Genomic DNA, 20,134 nt, shown 5'->3' with positions numbered 1-20,134 from the left:
AAAGTAAAACAGGTTTATAGTTAAATATTATTCTTCTTTCAGTTTCCTTCCTGTTGCTTTTAGGATGCTGGTTCCTTGAAAATACTACCCTAATAACCTACTGATAAACAAAGCTGAGATTATTCTTACTTTGATAAGGTAGAATACCACCTTGACAAAGTATTAGTGCAAAGTTAGAAGGAAGTGCAAAGTTAGGCTATTTACAAAGTTTTGGAGTATGGTGTACGCCAGTCTTTCAATTCATGGACCTGATTAGGATTGGGTAAGGATCATGGCTTAAGAATTTAGGACTGATAGACTCAACAAAGTAATACTTTTGAGATTAGAGTTTCAATTTCCTTAGATCATTAACAGTCATTTGATGCTATTTATTAAAAATCCAAACAGTTTGATGGTCATTGACATAAGTTTTTGGTAGAGGTTCCTAAGAAGAACAATAAAGTTATATACAACTTTTGTCTTCCTGGGCAAGAATGTTTTGGAATAGTAATGCCATGCTGATGAAGGTAATGGAAGAGTAAAGTTGTATTATGAAAACAACTAAATAGCAAAGTCACATTAACATAGTCAGTAAGCACACTTTCTCCCTTCACCCCTCCACCCCATATTCCTTCCAGGCAATATACAGTATATAAATACAGAGATGCCTTACATATACTAGCTAATATAAAAACACATATGTGTTCACATACACAGTAATACTTTCCCCACTATACTTAACAATATCTGGGATGTCCTTCTGTAAAGCACTTAAATAATTATCTGAATTTTTTTCAATGGTGGCATAACTTTCTGTTTTATAGATATGCCATTTTTGTTAACCAAGTTTATTACTGATGGATGTTTTGGTCCTTTTTTTTTCTAGCTGTTGCCATTGTAAACAATTCTGAAATAGAAAACTCTGTAAACATGTCGTTTCACACATAAGTGAACACCAGGAAGTGAGAATGCAAAGTTAAAGACTATGAGCATCCTAAACTTTAAAGAGTATTTAATAGAGTATTGTTCTTCTCTACAAATTTTTACCAAATGATCTCTCACAAACAATGTGTCAAAATGTAATTTCCCATCGTTATGCTTCTAGAGGAGATAGAGAGTAATGAGAGGCAATAGGGCCCAGTGATTAAAAGCATGGACTCTAGATTCACACTGCCCAGGACTGAATCCTCTTTCCTCCAATTCCTAACAATGTCACCATAGGCATGTTACTTAACTTCTTTGTGTCTCGGTTTCTTTATCTCTAAAATGGCTTAATGAGGGCACGGTCTTCACAGAGTTGTGAGGACTAACTTGTTGATTTATGCAAAGTGGTTAGAAAAGTGTTTGGCACCTAGTAAAAGCCATATAAGTCAACTCTAAGTATATAGGAGGTTTGAGGCTTCCCACAAGCAGAGATCCTTAAACATGAAGTGCTTAACCAGGAAGACTTGCAGTGATCAGTTCAGAGTGGGAATTGGAAGCTAAAGATAAAAGGCAATAATTACAGGAAGCTTGCATGAATGCAATTAGTTTTATATCTTATTCAATGTGGTTATGCAATTAACTCCTATATTTTTCTGTGAGATTAATGAAAAAAAAAAAATCCACAATTGATCTTAAGGGGAGAGGAATCCCAAAGAAGAGTATTGATTAATTTATTTGTCCATCAAATATTTCTGATTCCTCTACTATGTGCTAAGGTCTATGGATTCAATGGCTACTACATACTTGTTTCTCAATAAATATTTATTGACTGAATAATGAATTGTAAAGAATCCCTGATGTTAAGGAACTCAGAACATCATTAGAGGAGAAGGGTAAATGGGAATGACAGTACAGAGTAATGAGTGCTATGATGGAGATTAGTATAAGATGGTATGGAAACATAAAGGAGGGGCATCTAACTCAGCAGTAGGGCCAGAGTATACTATCAAGGAGGTATTATCCAAGACAGTAAGGAAAAGGTGAATGATGCATGTGTCACTGCGGACATCTAGTTAGAGGGACCAGCATTTATAAAGATACAGATGAAGCAGCAAGAGAATCACTACAGTTAAGTACAGAGGCTCTGAAGTCATAGGTTCCTACGATTGAATCTTATTTCACCTTAGGCAAGGTCTGATCCTCTCTGTAACATATTTTCCTTATCTATACAATACTAGTTCTTAACTAAGAAGAATATTGTGAGGCTCAAATAGGTTAATGCATAAATCATTGAGCAAAATGACAGACACAAAGTAAGATCTCAAAAGATGTTGGCCATGATTTTTATCATTATTAGAGACAATCATGTCACTTTTAGGAAACAAGTGTGGTTCTGAATGGGTCTAGGCTCTGTGGTTCATAGCAGCTTTAAAGAGACTGAGTCCTTGGGGCTTCCTGTAAGGAAGAAAGAGAAATCCAGCTGAGATCCTGAAGCTGAAGAGTGCCTTGGTGTGTGGGATTTTCCAAAATACAAAGGTTGAATTTGATTGAACTACATACGTCATTGTGTACTTCCTAATATTGTGTCAGTTGAACGAACCTGTATTAGCTCTGTTCACACCATTCATAATGTATTGAAGTAAAATCACATCCCTTCTCTACTTCTGCCATTGCAGACTTCAGAGTCTCTGTCTTATCAGGCTACTTGCACATGGGAGCCCTTGCCACTCTCACGAGGGCATTTACCAGCGCTTCTCTGAAGTTTCTCAAGTAGCATGGATGGGGAGTCACCTGCACTGCATGAAGGTGAACCAAGGATTTGTGTGAGGGTTCTTGCTTTTGTTTTTAATGCTCCCTAATTAAATTCACCTTAAAAAAAAAAAAATCATTTAGCCCTGCATACTGAGGAGTAGCCAACAGTAACTTCAAATTATACTTTCTTTTTCATTAATAACTCAGAGCACTTTGTGCTTTAATCATGCTCTATGCTCTCCTTTTCTAATGCATTATTTTTCATTTTCTCACGGAAACTTAGCTGCCTCTTCCTGACAGCTGCAAAGAAATTCCTGCCATTTATTTTCATTTGAATTTATATCTTCACACATTTGAGGAGTATATACATTTCTATGAAGATAAATAACCATTAATCTTGACCTTTATTACCTACCTCTAATATAACCATAATAAAGCTTCTTCATTTTAATGGCTCAAATGTTAGAGAGAGAGAGGCCTTCCAATTTTTGAACTAAAAGTATATTATTTCTCTTATTTATACAGCAAATGGTTCATCTAGACTCTTAAAGGATACATTCCCCTTATAAAAGCCACGCTGCTTTTACTCCATAGGTGATGCTCAATATTTCTAAAGTTTATTATAGAAGCCAACATTTATGCCCATCCTGTCACACACAACACATCGTCCTTCCCTTTTAGACTTTGCTGTACATATTTGAACTCTGACAGTTCTCCTGGGTCTCTTGCATTTCTACATGTCTTGTGAGCAGACACACTGACTGCCTTTGTTCCAGATTATTATTTCAAGGGTACTTTTATAATGAACAGCCTTGGAAGATAGAGTGTCTCTCTCTGGAGCATAGAGTAGGCAGGCTTACTTATATTATCTCAGACTCAGGTTCCCTAAGCTTAGAGTTCCACTTTTCTAACGCAACTCACTGCATGCTCAGGTATTTCCTGGCTCTCTTTGTGTTCCTCTGTAAGAATTGGGGCTTGGAGAACTGGTGCAACTGTCAATACTATTGCTGTGAGTAATAATGTCTTTTGCTTCAGTCCAAGGTGTTTTGCATCTTTTACCTGCATCCATGGAACTATAGCAGGCTCATCTGTAAGTTTGGAAGGAAGGTAAATCTCAGATCCTTCAGAGTTCTCAACAATGACTTCATTCCAACTTTCTTAATTCTCTAAATGTGGCTCTTCCAGGATATGTAAAATGGGGGTTCCTTCTCCACTCTGCATAACAATGTCAGTGCCCCTCCCACATTCAGGTAAAATACTGGAAATTCACACTTTCCAGAGATATTTGCAGAACTAAAGAAAAATGCTGTGTAGAAAATAGGGGAAGAAGAAAACGTCCATATAGCAAGCAGAAAGACTTCCCCTCAGTCTCCTTCTTCCCTGTGGTCTGCCAGAATTCTGGCAACAAGGTGTATAGCCACCAGAAAGAACATTACAGTAATCCTCCCTGGGGAAATAGAGAATCCCAAAAGAATTCATCTATAGATATTGACATGGGTACTTCCCAGTGAAAAATGATTTGTCACTTTATTGTCCTATATACACAGAACTTCCAACTGGTTTATTAGAGCTTCTCTCCTAGATACAAATGAAAAATCAAGGTGGTTTCTAACATGAAAGACCATGATGGAACAAACAGAAAAAAACATGAATACTGGGAAAAAGAGAGACAATGCATAGAGAAGAGAAAAAAATTTAAATATAGATGCATGTGTATTTATATATATTTAATATTCTCAAAGAGATGAGAAAATAGAGTGCATTCATGAAACAAAAAAGGTTTCTATAACAAAAAAGTTTGTTAGAAGACAGTTTATTCTATTAGTAAATTTAAAAAGATAACGTTGAAAAAGTCTTCCAGAAACTGTATTAAAAAGAATAAAAAAGTTAGGTAATGAAAGAGAAAGAAAACAAAATGTGAGGATCAATAGAAGAGGTTTAATGTCCAACAAATACCAGTTTCAGAACAAGTAAATAGAGAAAATAGAAGAGAGACAACATCAATGAAAAGAATATTTCAAAATATTAAATATCATCAACTTCCAGGTTGAGTGACTAGCATAGTGGAAAAAAAAAAATAAGAGTATATATGTCAAAGAGTATCATCTTGTAATACCAAAACTCTAGGGGTAAAAAAGTGCTAAAATTTTCCAAAAAGAGAAAGAGAGGGAAAAAAATCATATTATAAAGACTGATAATTCAAATGAAATTAGACTTTTTAACAACCACACTAGAAGTTAGAAAACAATGAAGCAATGTCTTCAATATTGTAAAGGATAATTATTTCTAAGCTACGTTAATATATTAAGCAAATGATTCACAACCTATGTGAATACAATAAAGATATTTTCAAAGAAGTAATATTTCAAGAAATGTATATCCTATATTGTTGTTCTCAGGAAGTTATTGAAGAGGTGCTCCAGGAAACAGGGAAACTAACATAGGCAAGAGATCAGGGAATCTCAGGATGCTGGTGGCCAAGTATATGAAAAGGTGCTCAAAACCTAATCATCAGGGAAATGCAAATTAAAACCACAATGAGCTATCACCTCACATCTGTTGGAATAGCCATTATCAAAAATACAAGAAATAACTAAAGCTGGTAAGGATGGAAAAAAAAGGGAATCTTAGTGCACTGTTGGTGGGAATGTAAATTGTTTACAGTCACTGTGAAAAGTAGTATAGAGGTTCCTTAAAAAATTGGAAATAGAACTACCTTACGATCCAGCAATCCTACTTCTGGACATGTATCCAAAGGAAGTGAAATCAGTATGTCAAAGAGATATCTGCACTCCTATGTTCATTGCAGCATTATTCATAATAGTCAAGATATGGAAACAATCTAAGCATCCATTAACTGATGAATGACTAAAGAAAATGTGGGAGATTTTATATACATATGTATACACACATTCATATATATACACCCAATGGAATATTATTTAGCCATACAAAAGGAGGAAATTCTGGTACTTACAATGACATGAATGAACCTGGAGGATATTATACTATGTGAAATAAGCTAAACACAGAAATATAAATACTGTGTGATCTCACTTATATGTGGAATCCAAAAAAAGTTTGAACTCACAAAAGCACAGAGTAGAATGATGGTTGCCAGGGGCTGGGAGAAAATGGGAAGATGTTGGTCACAGGGTACAAACTTTCAGTTATAAGATAAATAAGTTCTGGAGACCTAATGTACAGTATGGTGACTATAGTTAATAATGCTGTATTGAATACTTGAAATTTGCTAAGATATTAGATCTTGTGTTCTTACCACATATACACAAAAAAAGGTAGCTCTATGAGGTGATGGATGTGTTAATACTTCTTGATTGTGGTAATCGTTAACAATGTAAATGTATATCAAATCATCACACAGTAACACTTTAAATATATACAGTTTTTGTCAATTATACTTTAATAAATCTGGGAGGAATTATTAAAGTGGGAGGAATACTGGTGAAGGAAAGCTCCAGGATTATAGCCCTGCAGCTGTCCTACAGAGCAACTCAAGAGCTGGATTGGAGAAGATGGAAAGAGATGATCTTAAGACAAAAAGAAACTAACTAGGAGGCCAACTAACTAGATAGATAGATGGACAGACAGACAGATAAAAGTGACTTGGGAATATTACCTGATATGTTTGACTGTATCTAACTATGGAAGAAGGTTTTACTGTTCTGGTGGAAAATTTGAGGCTGGATTAATTACAGCTACTTGAAAACTAAACAAACAAATGGACCTGTCAACTGAAAAACGTGCACAACCTAAAAGTTGAGAATTATGTTTTATCTGGCAGACAATACTGAGAACTTAAGACTGGGACACAGCCTCTCAGATAGCTCTGAGGGACTACTCCAAAGAGGTAAGGGAGGAGCCAGGATATACAGGAGTTTTTGCAAAAAAGAACAGGTAGTCAGCACTTCAAAAGATTACTGTTAACTAAAGAAAACCAGATAGCTCAAGTTAAGGAATTTAGTACTTTACTATGTATGGGAAGATGCAAGAGTCTGGGCTCACTGAAATCATTTCTTTGATATGCACCCTAGCTATATAGGGCCAGGATCCTGTTATTTCCTATCCTAAGTCCCCTCAGGGTGCACAGTCGGGTTGGTGGGGGAAGGGGGAAGGGGAGGTGTGTGTGGCTACAGTGGCTGAGGGCTTGGTAGTTGGCATCCTGTTTTCATTCTAGGTTCCCTCAGGGATCACCCTTGGGGGTAGCTGTAATGTGATAGCTTGATGGCTGCAACACCCTTTGTTTACGGATATAGCAGGCAACATTTTTCATTCACAGATTCAATTACTAAAACTTAGCGAGAAAAACAAAAATTGCACTGGAAGAGTATATACTTAGAGCATGCTGCATGGCTCAGTTGTGAGTAATAGTTGCATACTGTAATAATGTATATTTTGAAAATAGATTTAATTTTTACTGGGAGGATGACAAGAGGAGAAGTATGTGCATAGGTTTGTGTTCATGTGTACAAATGATGGTGTTATAAATGAACTAGGAAGAGATAATGCCTAAAATTTAGGAATTAAATACCATTATATGCATTTTATATATAATATAGCAGAAATGTGGAAGCAAATAACATGAGACACAGGTAAAAGAGTTGAAAGTAGGTGCTTCTAAGAAACAAGAATCATGGATGGATAGAGAAAACGTTTTAATAATGTAGTACTATTTTGTATTTTTAATTCTACCTTTTAATTCTGCATTTAATTCTACAAAAATAAAATTAAATTGTAAAAATTAAGGTTAACTCTTGGATAAATAGAAATGATGTATATATATAAATTTCTAACCAGAAAAATGGAACAAAGAAATTAATCAAACAAAAAGACTTGTTAAGAAACAAATAGAGATTAAGAAATCTTAGCACATGAAAAATGTAAAATAAGATGGCAGTAATATTTAACAACTACTCTAATTATAATAAATGTGAATGTATTAAGCTAATCAATTGAAACACAGAGGCTCTCAGACTGAATTTTAATAATCTACACTATACTATTAAAACAATATGTCACAGGGACTTCCCTGGTGGCACAGTGGTTAAGAACCCGCCTGCCGATGCAGGGGACACGGATTCGAGGCCTGGTCTGGGAGGACCTCACATGCCATGGAGCAACTAAGCCCGTGCACCACAACTACTGAGCCTGCACTCTACAGCCCGCAAGCCACAACTACTGAAGTCTGCATGCCTAGAGCCCTGTGCTCCGCAACAAGAGAAGTCACCAAAATGAGAAGCCTGTGCATCACAAGGAAGAGTAGCCCCCACTTGCCGCAACTAGAGAAAGCCTGTGCACAGCAACGAAGACCCAACACAGACAAAAATAAATAAATAAAATTTAAAAATAAATTGAAAAAAAGGAAGGATCCACTTTCCCGTTTAAAAAAAAAAAATATGTCACAGGTTGAAAATGAAGGGGTTGAAATGTTATCCAGGAAAATGCTGACAAAAAGAAAGCTGATGTAACATTATGAATATCAGACAAAATATCTTTCTAAGTGAAAACTGCTAAGAGACATAATATTGGTAAACGAAACAGTTCACCAGGAAGGTATTCCATTCGTGAATTTGTAAGATCCTAACAGCATAGCTTCAAAATGTATTGTGCAAAAACCAATAAAACTACCGAGAGAAACTGACAAACACCCAATCATAGTAGGAGATACTAACACATTTCTTTTGGACTAATAAAATAATCAATGGGTTAATAGGACTAAAAAGGTTATGACAAGTACCAAGCCTAACCTAAAACTCTAATCTTCATACAGAGAATGTTTTGACCCCAAAGGATGCCTCAACAAATTCTAAAACAATGATATACAAATAATATTCATGGACCATAATGCAATAAAGAAATCAATCCAAAAAAGTAGCCAAACCTTCCATTACCCCTCATAGTACTGAAGATTTATTTTATAAACACTTAATAGCACTTACTATATGCCAGCCATTACTCTAAGAACTTTCAAATATTTACTCATTCAATCTTCACAACAATTGTTTGAGGTCAATACTATTATTCTTCACATTTTACAAATAAGGAAATTGAGGCATGGAGGGGCTGAGCAACTTGCCCAAGGTGACATATAGCAAGTGGCAGATGGGACACAAACCCAGGCATCCCAACTCCAGGATCTGAGCTCTTTTGTATTAAGTGTATTATCTTAACATAAACATCTAAATAAACTGTGAATTAAAGAAAAAATAAAAATGAAAGTTTATATAATACAACTTACAACAGCACTACACATCAAAATGAACAAGGTAAATCTGAAGCAGTTCTCAGAAAGAAATTTATAGCCTTATAATATTTACTGTAAAGCAAGAGGAAATATAAATATTTTAATTCAAAAAGCTTAAAAAAGAATAACAAAATAAGCCCAAAGAAAATAGAAACAAATAATAATGAAATAAAATTAATTAAAATACTAAAGCAAATATAAAATACTAGAAACTTTCTAAAAATTTTGGATCTTTGGAAAGATTAATTTAAAAATATAACCTCTAACAACTATGATAAATCAGAGAGACATAATAAACAAAATCAGGTAGGAAAAAAGATAAAGGGGCAGATACAGATGAGCAAAATAATTATAAAAGCATACCTTGAACAACTTTACACTGATCTATTTGAAAAAGAATGTAAAATGGGCAAATTCAGAAGAAGATATAAATTACCATAATTATACTAAGAAGAAATGGAAAATTTCCTAGACTAATAACCCTAAAAAGTGGAAATGATTGTAGTGAAAACCTATTCTCTCAAAAAGCAAACAAGCAAAAACAAAAAAAGACACCAGGCTCAGAGGATAGAAAAGGGGTGAAAGTTCCCCAGCATTTAAAGAGGTTGCTAATTGCAAACCTTTGGTACAAAAAATAGATAAAGTAGGAAATGATAATTATCGACCAATAATGAGTGAATGAAAAAATAGCAACTTGAATTCAATAGTGTATAAAAAGGCCAAGCAGGGTTTTCCTTTAAAACATATGAATGAGTCAACATCAGAAAAATCTATTAATGTAATTCACCACCATAACCAATTAAAGAATAAAAAGCATATAATTATATCAATGAATACAGAAAAGGAACTAAACCATTGAAAAGACTGTTAGTGACAAACTTGCAGACAAACCAGGAATAGAAGGGAACTTCCTTAATGTGATAAAGGATATCTGTCTGAGATCTACAGCAAGCATCACATTTAATGGTGATCAAAACATGAGAAGCATTTAAATTAAATTTGGAAAAAGACAAAAATGCCTCTGCAACTGCCCTTATTCAATCCTGTATTGTAGTTCATAACTAAATGCAATAAGCCAAACGAAGAGATATTTAAAAAATCAGAATGGAAAAGACAAAACTTCCCAAACATACCGATGATGCACTCACTCCTTTTCCAGAAAAAAAAAAAAAAAATACCTCCGAACCTCCATCCACTCCAGATTTTTTTCAGTCTTTTTCAGATAAATGTACAATAAGAATCATATATTTTTTTTAAAGTCATTTCTCAGTTCATAATTTCAATATCAGGGTTTCCTTTCCTTCTTCATGGGTTTAGACTCCATTACATTTCTAATTTCAGAGATACATATTTAAACAGAGCTACCAGAAAAACTGTGAAGAATGGACATTGACTAATAAGGCCCAAGATTTAATGATTATTTTAAGGTCTTGCTAAGACCTGCTGCCCAGCTTTAAGCCTTCCTTTAGCTGTTCCATAAAGGATTTTAAACAGTTCAAATGAGGATATGCACTGGCCATTCCCAAGCAGTGATAAATATACTACATATCTATTTCTTAGCTGTAAGTCTCTGGATCTTAATGGCGTATGAGCCTAAGTATTTGCAGTTGCTCTTGGGTAAATGTTTGAGGGCCTTGAAAGAGACTATGTGGAACTGAACCAAATGCCTAGCAACTATTTCATGCTTATCAGTCTCTCTCAGTTTACTTAGCTTATCAAAGACACCACAATAAACTGCCTTGCTTTCAAGTATTCATTTCTCAGTCCACTGGTTTTTAGGAAAGGAACCTTTCCTACTTTGGGGGTCTCTAAGAGAAAGGCATAAACTGGGTACCAGAACTAGGGATTACTGAAGAGCCCAAGTCCCAGTGGAACCTGGTAGATTTGATATGATTCTCCTTCAACCTTTGGAAAGGCCCATCTTGGGTTTGCATTATGAAAGGCAGACAAGGCTGGGCCTGCTCAATGCCTAAATGCTGGGAAAGAGAAAGAGGGCAGGTGCAGGAAGGACTTCAATGTGGGCCTTCCTTCTCATCTTCCTCAAGGAGAAGGTTCTCAGCTTTTCCTATGCAATACGCAGTGATGCCTTGGAGTCTGATGGGCAAAACCAGCAGAACTGGTATATAGTACAGATGCCATGTCCCCATTCTGCTATATTCCATGTACCTTCCATGTGAGAATCACACAATGAGTATTTGTTGAAGGAATCAGTGAATGAATGAGTCACAGTTCCCAGAACATTCAAATTGGAAGGGACCTCAGAGACAGATCCTTCGGCCCTTAGGGTACAGAGGTCCTAGTGTGTGAGTGGCTTGTCTAATGAAGCTGCACCCTTAAACATGGTTGGGTTCCACAAGGTTGTAGACACTTTCTACAATGATGGTCATGAGGCAAGAGCTCCTCTTCATCCTCCATCCACCGAGCAGAGCAGGACCATGTCCTGATGAAACAGCTTTGTTCCTGTGGAAACCCTAGATCATCTATGTAGGGGAGCAAAACTTGCCACCCCAAAATGTCTCTTTGGCATGCAGATTATTTTGAGCTGAAACAATTAAGTCCCAAAAGACTCAGGAAGAACCTTTGACCTTCCCCCTAACTGACTAAAAGAACACAGATGGAGGACTTGTTCCAGGAAAGGAGCCATCACCATAGATAACTATAATATGAAGTAGGTGTGGTAGACAGTGAGGAACCTAGGAAAGTCTGTTTATTAAAATTCCTTTCTGTGTCCCATTGTCTTTGCAGGCCCAGCAAACATTTATTTACTAAACTTTTGCTTTTCTCTCTGCATTTGAATTGCCTTTCTCCCCTTTGAAACCCCAAATCACTACCGGCAACATCCTCTTCTGTTAGTTGAAGATGGTGTTTAAAGTGAGGTCTTTGGACACTTTGGCAACTTACTCAGTTTTCCTGGCCCTCTCCCATGTACACATGTCATTAAACTTCTGTTTGATTTTCTCATGTTAATCTGTCTCATGTCAATTTAATTCTTAGACCAGCCAGAAGAACCTGAAAGGGCAGAGGAAAATTTCTTTCTCCCTGACACCTACATACTACCTATGTGAGTAGGTTGATGAGCCCCTTTTCTAATGAGATCCCCAGACATCATGGTGTTTGGCTCTTGCTACTACTGCCTTGGGGACAGTCACTGTGGCTTTGGGGAGAGGGACCCCAGAGTCCTGGGGCACAGGAGAATGGTTCTCTCTGACAGACTGCAATCCAGATTAAAGGAACAGGGCTTTGGGGAGGCATAGGAGAACGCAGTGTTGCTTTCTGTCTGTTTGTTACTCCCAGATCTGGCCAATCAGAGAGAGAAATTAACTAACAGACCCTGGTGGCCTCTAAATTTTTCTTCTAGTCCTCCTTTCCAGAAGATTCTCTGGGAGCCGTGTCTGCCACACACGGCGGGAGTCCTGGCAGTCCTGGTTCTACACTCTCAAGCCTTTGCTCTCCTGAAGCCTGAGAGAGCCTCAGCTCTGCCTGGTGAGATGTAAGTCACATTCTATGACTCAATGAAACATGATTCTTGTCTGACTGGATGTGGCTTTATGACCCTTGCCTCATGGAATGTCACCTTTTCTTTTTCTTTTCTTTCCTAGGAATATTGTCAAGTGGAAAGATGAAGGCACAGCTGTGTCACAAAACTTGGGGAATAAAAAGCACTATATAAATACTGAAAAATCACTCAGGAAGTGGTATCTGAGCATTAGTCTTAGAAAATCTCAGGCAGAACTTTCAAAGGGCCTAATTGGTGAATTTAGCTCAAAATATAGTCTTCACACTGAATGAGCCAGAGGGATTGGGGACATGCAGTCCCATCCCCACACCATCTATCACACTCCTGGCTGGTGGGGACTGGAGGAGAGAAATGGAACATCTGACTCTGGTTGAGTGAACCTAATTTTCCCCCTCTATACTAGAAAAAGCGTATTACCTGACTACAGAAGTGCCCACCTTACTGCCCCAGATATCAAGCAGAGGGCAGAAAGGTGAGGGTCAGTAAACGGCTGGCTGGCTGGCTGAAATATTGGGTTCATGAGTTAGGAGTTCAAGGCAGAGGTCCTGGACAAAGGCACACTTGCAGAATTGCTGCACTGGGAGTGGCTTTTCCATTCCAATGCACATGCAGATCCTCCTCCTGATCCTTGGGATTCTCTCCTCTGCTTGAATACTATGTTTCATTCCCCCGCTACCTCCTTCTCCTCACATCTCCAAAAGACAGAAAAGCATCCTCTACTCTGCAAGCTGCTCCACAGTGTTAGCTAGATGGAGACCAACCACCTTCTAGCCTTGACGTCAGGCCTGGGGGAGGAGAAGTGAAGATAAAACAATGACCAGCAAAACTCATATTTTGAAATCTATGCTCATCTTTATCAACAGTTACCACTTATTGATGGCACGCTCTATACCAGGCCCTCTGCTAAATGCCTTACGGGCATCTTCCCATGCAACCCTTCCCATGCATCAGTCCCCTGAGGTAGACACTAGTACTGTCTTCATCTTACGGGTGAAGAAACTAAGCCTAAACAGAGGAGGAAATGTTCGTAAGGTCACATGTGAAGTAAGAAGAGCTGGCGTTTGAAACCAGACCACCTCTACCCCCATCCCCACACATTTGAGAATCTAGAGTTGGAGAGGAGGTAGAAAGTGAGGCCTGGGCTTTCCAATCAACAGAGATTGGAGAAATTAATGACAAGATCCATCCATGAACATGAGAGAGAGAGAAAATAAATGTATGTGTGCTTTGGGGGTGGGCTTAACATACAAGTAGAACCCAGAGTTATGCATAGTGGGGATGGGGAGGACAGACGAAGAGAAGGAAGCAGAAATGTAATGTACTGTTTGCCTATTATGTATCAAGAGCTGTGCTTGGCTATTTACATACAGTAACGCATATAATCTCCATAGGAACACTATGAGTAGATATTATCCTCTCTATAGATGAGCCAATGGAGACAAATGAAATGAGAAAAAAAAAATTAAGCTTCCCTCCACTTACACTGGGGTTAAAACCAGAGATTTTTATAAACTTTAATATTTTGTTGTTTTTATCACTGCTTTCTCACAGTTACTGGTAATTCAAACCCTTAATAAGTTTCAGTCTCTTTATTGTGTTTACAGACTAGAAAATAGAAGCAGAAACAACATTCCACACAGAAGGAGGGAGACTCGGGTATTAGAACAAGTGGTATTTGGAGAACATAGGAAGGAAGCAGGGCTGAAAAGAAAGAGCTGGATCTGGATCATAGAATGTCCTGGGTCCACACACTAGAATCTCCTCAACTAAAAAAATAATAATAATAATAATTAATTAATTAATTTAAAAAAGAAAAGGTGGGACTTCCCTGGTGGTGCAGGGGGTGCGGGTTCGATCCCTGGTCGGGGAGCTAAGATCCCACATGCCTTGCAGCCAAAAACCGAAACATAAAACAGAAGCAATACTGTAACAAATTCAATAAAGACTTTAAAAATGGTCCACATCAAAAAAAAAAAAAAATCTTAAGAAAAAAAAAGAAAAAGGAAAGGTGGTGTCTCCTCTCACAGTCTATTCTAGACATTAGCTATCTTGAATTTAATTTGAACCATGAGACACCTATATCTATCACTCAGGCTCCACTCCCCGAGTGTCCTCTCTGCATCTGTTTCACTTAGAACAGTGTCAGATACATAGTAGCTGCTCAATAATTATTAAAACAAAGAAGAAAGGAAGGAAAGAATAAATGAAGACATCTATGGGCAGCTAAAACACAATTAGCATCAGCAGAGAGTTCTTCTCCCTCTTTTCTTTTTATTATTTCATTACTTCCAGGTTGTTTGTCCCCCTTGGTGATGTCCCCTTTTGGTACATGTATTGAATACCTCCTGGATAGCAGGCATGAATTTAAGCACTTTACTCATTTAATCCTCACTGTAAGTCTATGAGGTAAGTATTTTATTAAACTTACTTTACAGATGAGAAATCTGAGACCTGAAAAGATTAAGTAAATTCGTCAAGGTCATACAGCTAGTATGTGGCAAAATCAAGATTTAAAAACAGGCAATTCACCCCAGGGTCTGCAGCTGCATTATAAGCTAATGATGATTATTTGAACCAGCTGTCTCCTTTATAATAATTAAAGACTAGGAGAAAAAGGAGTTCTATACATTGCGAATTTACACATATCTCAAATCCTATTTGAATGTCACTGGGTCTTGGAAATTAGTCTGGAAGTTCAGAAATTATGTACTGTAATATGCTTTCTTCTCAAATATCTTAGTGCATCCTTTCTCTACTCAGCACAGCTCCAAAGATAAAAGGAAAAAAGGAAATCTACAGTGGGCCAAAGGCCACTGGAAAATGTTAGGGCTCAGGACCACTAGATCATTAACCTCTGTACCCATCCTCCTACTCACATTTATTATTGTCCCTGACCCCCTTCAAAGCATTGACAGCCTGAAGTAGGAGATGCTTAAGCAGTGCGATATTGTAGATGGAGCACAGGCTTTGGGGCCAGAGTAGCATGTGTTGCTATCCTAGGTCCACCATTATAGGCATGTGTCCTAGGATAGTCACTTAACCTCCCTGGCCTTTGTGTCCTATCTGCACAGTGGGGCTGACAATATCAACCTCCCAAGGTTATTGTGAGGAGTCAAAACTGTTACGGACATGATGTCTCCTGGCAGCAGGAAGCAGGATAGCTACTAACTCCACCACCCTGTCCCCCACAATGTTTTCTATCTCACTCCGAGGTGACTGTTATAACAGCAGTTTTAACAAGTTCTCATTCATAGAATGAGTTCCCTCTTCCCAGGCCCTGACTTTGAAAATGGGCTTCCCCTATAGTCTTTGATCCCAAATTCCAGTAAAAGGAAACTAACTATTCTCCAGGGTCTTCCAAGAATGACGTCCTGGACACATTTGCCATGTGTTAATAAACCTTTCAGCTGCCTCTCTGCATTCCTACCCCAGATTCCCTTCACCTATGCCATACCCACTTATTGGTCTAACCAACTACTCAGAGCATCATTCCCACTTCTCTCCTTGTTGCCTCAGAGACACTGCAGTGAGTTCCAGGATTCATGTGTTCATCAGCCTTCATATGCAGGGTGTATAAATACTTACAAAGACATGTGCAGCTATTTTTGAATGTATCATAATTCATTTGAAAGCATGAATTACTAAATTCGCAGTTCTCTTTTCAGGATTTTTTTTTCTATCAATTGGTACAAATAGTACAACTATTATTACCCAACCATCATCAAGCTGGAGAGTCATGAAATATTTTGAAATTAAAAAAGGAGTTTTCACATCCAAAAAAATTGGAGACCCCAGGTCCAGGTGACAGGGATAGTATGAGAGTAGATATAACTTCAGTGCTATGGATTGAATTGTGTGTCCACCCACCCCCCTGCCCCCTCACCCTGCACAACTCATATGTTGAAGCCCTAAACTCTAATGTGATGGTATTTGGGGATGGAACTGTGGGAAGTAATTAGGTTTAGATGAGGTCATGAGGGTGGGGTCCTCCTGATAGGATTAGAGCCCTTTAACAAGAGATGTCAGAGCTCTCTCTCTCTCTCTCCCAACCCCATCATAAGAGGACACAGAAAAATGGCAGCCATCTGCAACCCAGAGAGAAAACTCTCACCAGGAACCAAATCTTCCAGCACCTTGATCTTGGATTCCCAGCCTCCAGAAATAAGAAATAAATGTCTGTCGTTTAAGCTACACAGTCTATGATATTTTGTTATAGCAGCCAAAGCTGACCAAGACATCCAGGAACAATGTTGACCTCAGTTAACCCTGTTGTGAGTCCTATTCATGGCTCTGGAAGAGTCCCATTGACAATCCTAAAGGTTAGACCTGGGGTCCTAAACTACTGTGAATGCCATGAATGAACTAGAATAAATGGTCCCCAAATAAAGCAGTGTATAGCAGGTTCTCTTGGCTGTTTCGCCAGCTTTGTTTCTATAGTCACTCCACATGTTCATTTCCATCTAGTACCAAATTTCAATAGACTTACTGTTGGTGGAGTAATAAATTCCTCATAATTTCTCATCTGTAAAATGAAAATAGGGTCATTTGGACCCTATAGGGTCCAAAATAGGGTCATTTTGACCCTGACTTCATAGGGTCATTTGGAGGATCAAGTGAGACAAAAACTTGTGAAAGTGTTCAATAAATATTAGTTGACTCTGAAGCTAAAAACCTCTTTTTCCCCTGGCACCACATTTTTATACCATCTACCCACTGCCCCATTTCCAAAATCTTCTTAATTTGTCCCAGAGCAATGGCATCATAAAGCACTGAGCTATTTTGCCCAACTCCACTCCTTTCCTATTGAGATCCCATAGCCACCAATCATATCTAATGATGGAACATTAATATATAGATCATTTGTTTGATTTATCTGTTATAACAGGAAGCTATGCATATTTGTGAATAATCAGGGAGTTGGCATGAATGAACCTGATGGGAGTAGTTTATGAAATGATTGGTTCTTTCCTCTCCCTTGATCTACACATTGATTCAGTTACAAGCCCTATTGACTCACCTCATTTGTCTGTCCCATCTGTCCCTCTTATATGGGCCACTGTCACCCTCTCTAGATCAATCCCAATTATCTCTGGCCTGACTGTTGTGTCAGCAACCACCCTGCCTCTTCTCACCAACCTCAAACCCATCTTCTACTGCTGCCAGATCAATCTATCAAATTCCAGTGTTGAGTATCTTTTTTACCAGCATGGAAGCAAAATCACCAGATAAACAAGAAGAGGGTGCAGGGTAGCTAATGGTGAGGGCTGGTGGTCCTTTAGAGGTTAGTTGCTAAGGGACTGTGAAGCCCATGAACAGGAGGGATAAGTGAAATCATTTGAGAGGCCCTTAAAAATGATAATGTCTAAATACTCTAAACCCTTTTGTAACTTGGTCTTATTTACTTACTCCATTTTTTCTGTAATCAACCTGAGTCTAATCAAGGACCATCTCTTTCCTGTCCCACTTACTCGTGGCATTTATTTCAGTTTATTTAAGTTGTTTACCACCTATAACCAAACGGTGAGCTCCTCAAAGGTTGATGAAGCATCTCATTCATTTCTGTATGCCCAGCAATGAGCACAGGGCCTGGCTTATGCTTAGTGCTTGAAGAATGAATGGGCGCAGATAAGCACCACATGTTAAAGGAAGAAAATGCTACAGAAGCGATAAAGTAACGCATGGGAAGTCTTCAGTGGAAAGTAAATTCTGAAGCTGGGTCTTGACAGACTAGTATAAGTTTGCCAAATGGAGAAGAGGAGGTAATTTTGAGTAAAGAGAACAGTGTCCAGAGGCTCATCTCTGTTTTCTAACCCCCAAGAGAGGATCCTTGGATCTAAAGACAATGTCCTTCCAATTCTGAATGTCACAGGGGCAGAAAGACAGGCAGCATGAACTGCCCTCTGCAGAACCATGACCATATTTGACTACTTTAATTCCAAAGAGAGAACCAGATTCCTAAACTGTCTGTAAGAGATCCTGCCTGTAAGAAAAAGGGCCTAAACTTCCTGAGATCCAAGATGATATGGCTCCAAGCTTGAGCTGCCTAGATGTGTAAACTATGGATTTCCAAGGCACATATGCAAAAACACCCCACAATGTGCTTATTCATTATTTTATTATTAACCCCACACTCTAACCAACTGAGCTAACTGGCCAGCCACAATGTGTTTACTCAAACAAGTGTAGGGAACTAAATAAACCAGCTTCCTCTAATGCTGATTCTACTTGAAGCAAAAACTTCCCCCCAGGCTCCCCAAATGCCAACCTCAGGACTGGGTAAATGAGCCCTACACATAACGAGCCCCACAGGTACCTGCTGTCTGTATCCTCCCAGCCCTCAGTATGGCTCTCAGGATGTCTACAGGGAGTCACCTCCAGGAGCCCCACTGGCTGCTCCTGGGGGAGGTCCTTCTCTGGCTTTGAAGACTTCTCCACACAGAGGGGCTGTCAAGGAGTCCTGCAGCTCCCAAGCCTAACCACATTCCCACTGTAGTGTGCTTATCTGCTGCCCCTTCAGTCTCAGCCCGTCATAGGCCCTTTTGGTTACCTCGCTCTTCCCTCCCCGGCCTGCATGCTGTGGTCAAGGGAGCACAACACTTCCATCTTCACTCCTCGGCCTCCTCCAGCCCAGCTCTCCTGTTGTGCCTCAGCACTACACAGTCACAGGTAACTATTCTTTAGAAAAGGAGCTGAAATGGAGCTTATTGCTCCTGGACTGACTTTAACTTATTGTAGTATAACAGCTCGTCACAGCTGGAGTAGGTCTTCATAAGGTTGTGTTTGCTCTTCCTACCTTTGATTTTCTTGGAAGAATTATAGGCTTCCCAGGGTGGAGGATACTAACCAGGTTATAGCAGCCATTCTTCTACCTCAAGACAGACTTCAACCAGATCAGACAACACTCTAGCCCAGGGTTTCTCAGCAGTAGCCCTGTTGGTATTTGGAATAGGACAGTTCTTCCTTGGGCGGGATCGTCACATGCATTGCAGGACATTTAGCACCAATAATTGCTAGCAGCACCCATGGCCATCACTAGAACAATTAAAAGCTCTAATACACATTTTTTTATTTCACAGTAGAGGTGCCATACCACCCATGGCTGGACCGCTGCCTAGTTTATGCCCAGAGGCCTCCCAAAAGATAAATGTCTTTAGCCACATATTTTAGTGTCAAATTATTTTTCCTATTGGGAAATATATTCTGTTGCAGCTTTACTCTTTTTCAGCATTCTTCATGTAAATGCTTAACAGCTGGTCGCCAACTTCTCTTAAATAATTTTTTATAAACTTGAAGGAGGTCTCCATGCCTACTAACCTTCCTCACTGATGTGATTTACTTTATGCAAAAAGCCTTTTTCTGAATATGCATAAGGAAATCAGAATATAATTTAAATATACCCTACAGGAGCTTACTGTCTAAAGGGACCAAAATGTGAAATATTACATGAATTGGACTGAGCGCTATCCTTCAACAAAATGATGTATCTTTATTGTAACTCTTCTTTATATTCAGGGTCTGCTTTTGCTTTAGATGAGGGACACGTGAATTTGATGCATCTTCCCTGGTGTAATTGTTTATCTCTGCAGAGTAGGTGTATGCCTACTCACAAAGTTGAGTAAGGCTGTAAATCTGCCTTCTAGTTTAGGGAAGATGAAGATGTAGCATAGTTTACAATATTCATGAGTGAGTGCTGTGAA

At 38.5% G+C, this 20,134-nt stretch overlaps 1 protein-coding gene across 1 annotated transcript in view; it reads right to left on the bottom strand.

Annotated features, from left to right (window-relative positions):
* LOC309644233 (olfactory receptor 10J3-like) overlaps positions 1-20,134 on the bottom strand; it is a 130,183-nt gene that overhangs the window by 74,680 nt on the left and 35,369 nt on the right. The gene's annotated exons all lie outside the window — the stretch shown is intronic.

Source organism: Balaenoptera physalus (assembly GCF_965194825.1).
Source record: "Balaenoptera physalus genome assembly, chromosome: 1".
Taxonomy (NCBI): domain Eukaryota; kingdom Metazoa; phylum Chordata; class Mammalia; order Artiodactyla; family Balaenopteridae; genus Balaenoptera; species Balaenoptera physalus.
Note: the sequence above shows the minus strand (reverse complement) of the source record. Positions and strands in the feature narration are given on the sequence as shown.